Below are 5,156 nucleotides of genomic sequence, written 5' to 3' on the forward strand. Positions count from 1 at the left end.
CTATATGTCTGTCTTTATGCCAATACCACTGTTTTGATTCCTGTAGCTTTATAGTAAGTTAATGAAATTAGGCATTGTGAGTGCTGTAGGTTTGTTGTTCTTTGAACTATTATCATTTTAAAAGTTCCATTCAACTAGAAAATAGGAAGATTCCCTAATTGGAGGCTCGGGTGAGAAAAAGGGAAGAGTTGAATCTGACCGAAGTTTTAAATGTGGAGGGTAAGTGTCTGGCAAAGCCACTAACTAACTGGAAAACCATAAGTTTCTTCCTCATTCTAGAAGATAGAGTGAGAAAACTGACAGGGACAGTGATACATCTTGGCCATTCTACCCACACATTTAATATGGGTGCACTTTACCACATCTCATTGACTCAAAAATGCCATTGATGGGGCGCCTGGTTGGCTTGGTTGGTGGATCATGTGACTCTCAATCTTGGGGTTGTGAGTTTGAGCCCCCCGTTGGGTACAGAGCCTATTTCTTAAAATGCCATTGGTTTTTAAGACACCATTATTTTATGTCCCACTAAGAAAATATGCTATCAGGAATTATTGACCATGAGGCACAACCAATTTCAGAGATACAAGAATGAGAGGGGAAGAAAAAAAGTTTTTGAATTAATTTAAAAAGATACATGCCAGGCATTGTGTCAGGCATCGCGGGAGAGGAGTGGGATACCGCCCAGAAAAAAAGATTGTCTTCAAAAAGCTTCCAGTCTTATAGTGACACCTGCGGACACTTCTAACACAAGACCGACTGGGATGGGTACCACCGCGCAGGCACCAGAGCTGTTCTGAGATCAGCTGCTGCTTGTCAAGTATTTATAGGAGTTATTAATATAGACAGAATTGACAGTCACGTCTTTCTTGGGATTTCTAGTCCACCCCCTCCTTTTCCCTGATGCCTGAAATTTCTAGGGACAAACCCTTTCAAACCACTTTTGAATGAATGGAAACAATGAATTAAACCATCACATGGTGAGTGTTGAACTAGCATAACTCCCCTGGAAGGGAATTCAGCGCTCTCCAGATTACAAAAGCGTTTGCCCTTTGCCCTTGCGATACCACTCTAGGAATATGTCTTGCGGATATACTCATGCATGTGGGAAATGCCCTATATACCAGGTTACTCATGACAGCAGTGTTTGAAACAGCCAATAATTGGGAATAACCTAAAAGCCACGGATAGGGCACAGGTTATCTAGATGATGGAACATTCATACAGGGGATCCCAGATCAAGAAAATGCTTCATGTACCAACAGGGACAAGATCCCTGCCGTGTATTGTTAAGAGAAAAAATGCTAAGTGCAGAACAGTTACAGTTGACTCCCGTTTGCATTATAAAGGGGGAATAAGAATACACATCTACAAAGTTGCTGAAGAGACTCTTGAATACACAGGAAACTGACAACAGTGGTTACGGTTGGGGAGGGTTGGTGAATTTGGCAGTTGGGGACAGAGAAGGGAGGACTTTTTTTAACTTTATTTCTAAACTATATGAATGGTAATTCAAAATGTGAAATTAACTGAATTAAAAAAATTTTTTTTAATGTTTATTTATTATTTTTGAGTGAGAGACAGACAGAGCGTGAGCGGGGGAGGAGCAGAGAGAAAGGGAGACAGAATGGGAAGCAAGCTCCAGGCTCCAAGCTGTCAGCACAGAGCCCGACGCGGGGCTTGAACCCATGAACCTCGAGATCATGACGCAAGCCAAAGTCAGATGCTTAAGCGACTGAGCCACCCAGGTGCCCCTAATTGAATTTTTTAAAACACCACATATGAAGAGTTAACCAGTGACTATGATTTGCACCAAAGGGTGGGAATTCATTCATTCATTCATTCATTCATTCATTCATTCATTCTTCATTCACTCATTCCATAACCTTTCATAATCAAGAAATTTCTCTAGCAATAATACTTAACATGTGCCAGGCATCATGCTAAATGCTCTCACATTATTTCACTCAGTCCTCACCCTATATGGTGCAGGTGTCTAGCATTACAGAAGAGGAAACTGAAGATGACAGAGACTGTTCTTGCCCACAGCCAACTGTGAGCATCCAGGTCCCACCATCCTGGGCCAGGCCCAGTTCTGTGCACAAGGGATGACAAGACAAAGGCACAACCCTGCCCTCTCGGTCTCGATAGTCTAATGAGGGAGACAGGCATGTCAAATGGCAGATTCACAGACAGGGCTTGGACAGGGAAGGGAGTGTTAGAGCACAGTGCCTACGGATTAGGGGACAAAGGGAACAGAAAGGTTGGGGACAAGGAGAAAACCTCTCCTACAACGCCCTTTTGCCAAGGACAGGCCCCGCAAGCTGCGCTGGAACCCGACGGCGCCCAAGTGAGAAGCAACCTCTGTAGCCTCAGCACCAACAATGAACAAAGGCTGCGGTGCTCTGTAAGAACAGAGGAGATCTGACAACAGCCCGGCTCATTTGATCAGTGTAGACATCCCTTCCAGACTTTGAAGCATGAAGTGCTCTCCTTTAGCTGTCTACGCAGATCAAATAAGCTGGATGGCTGCCATATCTCAACTGCACTTTCTGCTAATCCATAGTCACAGCCAGCTCCACAGCAATCCGACCAAACCATCTGAGCAGAGGCAAAAATAATTCTCACGGGCAAAGGCAGAGAGCTCCAAGATGAGAACATTAACCCCTTGTTGCCGCTTCAGGAGGGAGTGGCTTCTGAAGTTAGTTTTAGCAAGCTTGCAAGAAAGGAACTTCAGCCCCTCTCCAAAGTGAAGGGGCAAAGCTGTTTTCTCTTCTTAGGGTTGAAAGCCCTTCCTATTTCGGGCTCAGGTATGAACACCCATAGGAGTTGATAATTAACAGCTGTAGTCTGTCTCTGAGAAAAGCAGCCCCACCTAAGAAAGAAACAGGTATCATCTCACCACACAAACACCTTTTTATTCACAGGATCATTAAAGGGACAACTGCCCCCCCCCGTCCTCAAGCTGTAGTGAGGAGCTCAGGAAATCCTTGCCACAGAGACCATGGCAGGGCTAGGCATCTAACAACAAACCCACAAGCTGAGTAGCATCGTTAAAAAAGATTAAAAATCTACATGAATTCTAACATCTTCGTTCCTAGCTGTGGTTTCCATGGAAATAGACATCTGCTCTAGGGAAAAAGCAAAGGTGGGGGGAAGCGGTATAAGTGCTTTAAAATAATCCGTGTTTTGAAAGATTTTTTTTCCCTGTCACAACATCAATAGTCAGAAGCGTGAGATTTTTGCATGGCAGTTTCTTATATTAAAAGAAAAAAATGCATCAAATGGGTGGGACCTTCCTCTGCAAACCTCCAGTTTGAGTACAAAGACTTCATGATAAAGGCTGGTACCAGGGGATAATAGACCTCTTGGCCTTGGGTTCTGTGCTCATTTGTGTTACCTGCCAATCTGTCACTTTTCAGTGAGATCTTATCCCCACCCCTCTCCAGCCTTTCTAACGATTTCTGAGATTTCACTCAGAAAACTGACAGATGGAAACACCTGGCTGTTTCGTGGCTAAGTTTGGTCTGAGAGGGAGAAGCCTTTCAAGGCTTAGAATCTGAATTATTCTTGTCCCTGTTCACATGCTAAGGGAAAACCACTTAGATTGGGGGCGGGGGAAAGGCTGACCCCACACAAGGGCGATTGTTGCAGAAAATGCCACAACAAGCATATTTCAGGCAACAGCGAATCGGTAATTGTTTGCTTTGTGTGGGGTGTCTGCTGCCGGTATGATCTAGTTCTCCTTGTCTCAGGCACCTATTGTATTTATCTCTAGTACATCCCCAGGGACTATCAGGACATGGAGAGTCTTTCAAAATTAGGTCTGTTGTTTCAGCAGGGTTAGTCATATTCCTTTCTTGGTATGGGGAAACTGAACCCATGGATTCATAAAATGAAGGTGTCCTTCTGCCCAGTGAGGATCTCAAAGCAGACACGTTGGTGTTATGACCACCACCGGAACTCCAAAGACACAGCCTTGGTCTGGGCAATGGGAGGAGGGATCTGGAAACCATGTTCATTTTATTTTTCTTCTGGCCTTCTTGCGGGAGGAGGGAGGCCAGTCATGGTAAGATAGCTCGGGTCAATTTCCTTTGTACCTTTGCGGTGCTTCTCATCTAACCAGGCCGGGAGGAGCCGTGACCTTGTGGTTCCCCCTTTTGTTCTGATTCTTTAAAAGGGCCCAGCACTGCACTGGGGAGCACGTGCTCCAAGAACAAAAGCAACACTTAACTGCAGTCTGTGTAGTCTAGAACTGCTTCTTGCTCTTCCTTCCCTATCATCAGGCAAAGGCTAGGCTGAACAGATGGAGTCTGCATTTAAACTAACTGTTAGACCAAAGGAGATCAAATTCCAGAGCGTCACGCCTTTCCGCCACGGTTCTCTGGTCACCAGCTTCAGGACCCGAGCATGGTAGCGAGGACCCACATAGTGAGGAAGGGCCACGCCCAGGACCTCTTAGGGCCGAGTGGGTACGGGATTATGATGATGTCACAATGCAGGTTACATGCGGGTTTTGAAGCAGGACGCCGGGTTGCAGGGGGCCTTACAAGGGCAGAGAGTGGCATTGTCCTGTAACAAGGGCTTGGGCGTCTTAGGTGGCAGCACCGGGCGTGGCACCGGAGGGGACCTTCGCTGTCCGAGTGTTGCCCTTGGGGCGATGCGGGGCACGTGGCTCAACAGAGGCGGAGTCCAGGCGGCCACCCTCTGAGAGGTATGGAGGGACCCGCCCCGCCCGGTCCCGCCCGGCCCCGCCCTTTTCCTAGGGATTGGAGAGCTGGTTCGGACCCAGGCTGGGGGCCACAGTACAGCCCTCTTCCGCGGCCAGACAACCGCCCCGGCCTCCTGCACGCACCGGAGAGACCCCCAAACGCAGCCTACCCCTCGCATTGTCCTTCTACCCGGCCAGCTGGACTACACTTCCCGAGGTGCTTGGGGGTCCCAAGGGGCGGGGCCACTGGGCTGTGGGGGAGGGGTCGGCACGTGCCGAGGCTCTCAGCCAATAGGGAGCCTGGTCTGGAGGTCACGTGCCGCTGTTTGGCGCTTTTGTGCGCGCCCGGGTCTGTTGGTGCTCAGAGTGTGGCCAGGCGGCTCGGATCGAGCAGGTGGGTGCGGGGCTTTGGGAGGAGGCGGCGGGAGGCTAGGGGCCTGGGAGTGGT

At 48.0% G+C, this 5,156-nt stretch overlaps 1 protein-coding gene across 3 annotated transcripts in view; it reads left to right on the forward strand.

Moving 5' to 3' along the window:
- Positions 1 to 4,688: 4,688 nt before the first annotated feature.
- The window catches only part of STMN1 (stathmin 1), a 7,573-nt gene continuing 7,105 nt past the window's right edge, over positions 4,689 to 5,156 (forward strand). Inside the window, exon 1 of one of the 3 annotated variants that reach the window (XM_077775719.1) lies at positions 4,689 to 4,711. The gene's annotated coding sequence lies outside the window, so the exon portion shown is untranslated. Of the gene's footprint in view, positions 4,712 to 4,793; positions 4,926 to 4,999; positions 5,103 to 5,156 lie in introns of those variants that run through there. The other 2 variants (XM_077775715.1, XM_077775714.1) reach the window with 2 other exon arrangements.

Source organism: Crocuta crocuta, unplaced genomic scaffold (genome assembly GCF_008692635.1).
Source record: "Crocuta crocuta isolate KB4526 unplaced genomic scaffold, BGI_CrCroc_1.0 scaffold127, whole genome shotgun sequence".
In the NCBI taxonomy this organism is placed as follows: domain Eukaryota; kingdom Metazoa; phylum Chordata; class Mammalia; order Carnivora; family Hyaenidae; genus Crocuta; species Crocuta crocuta.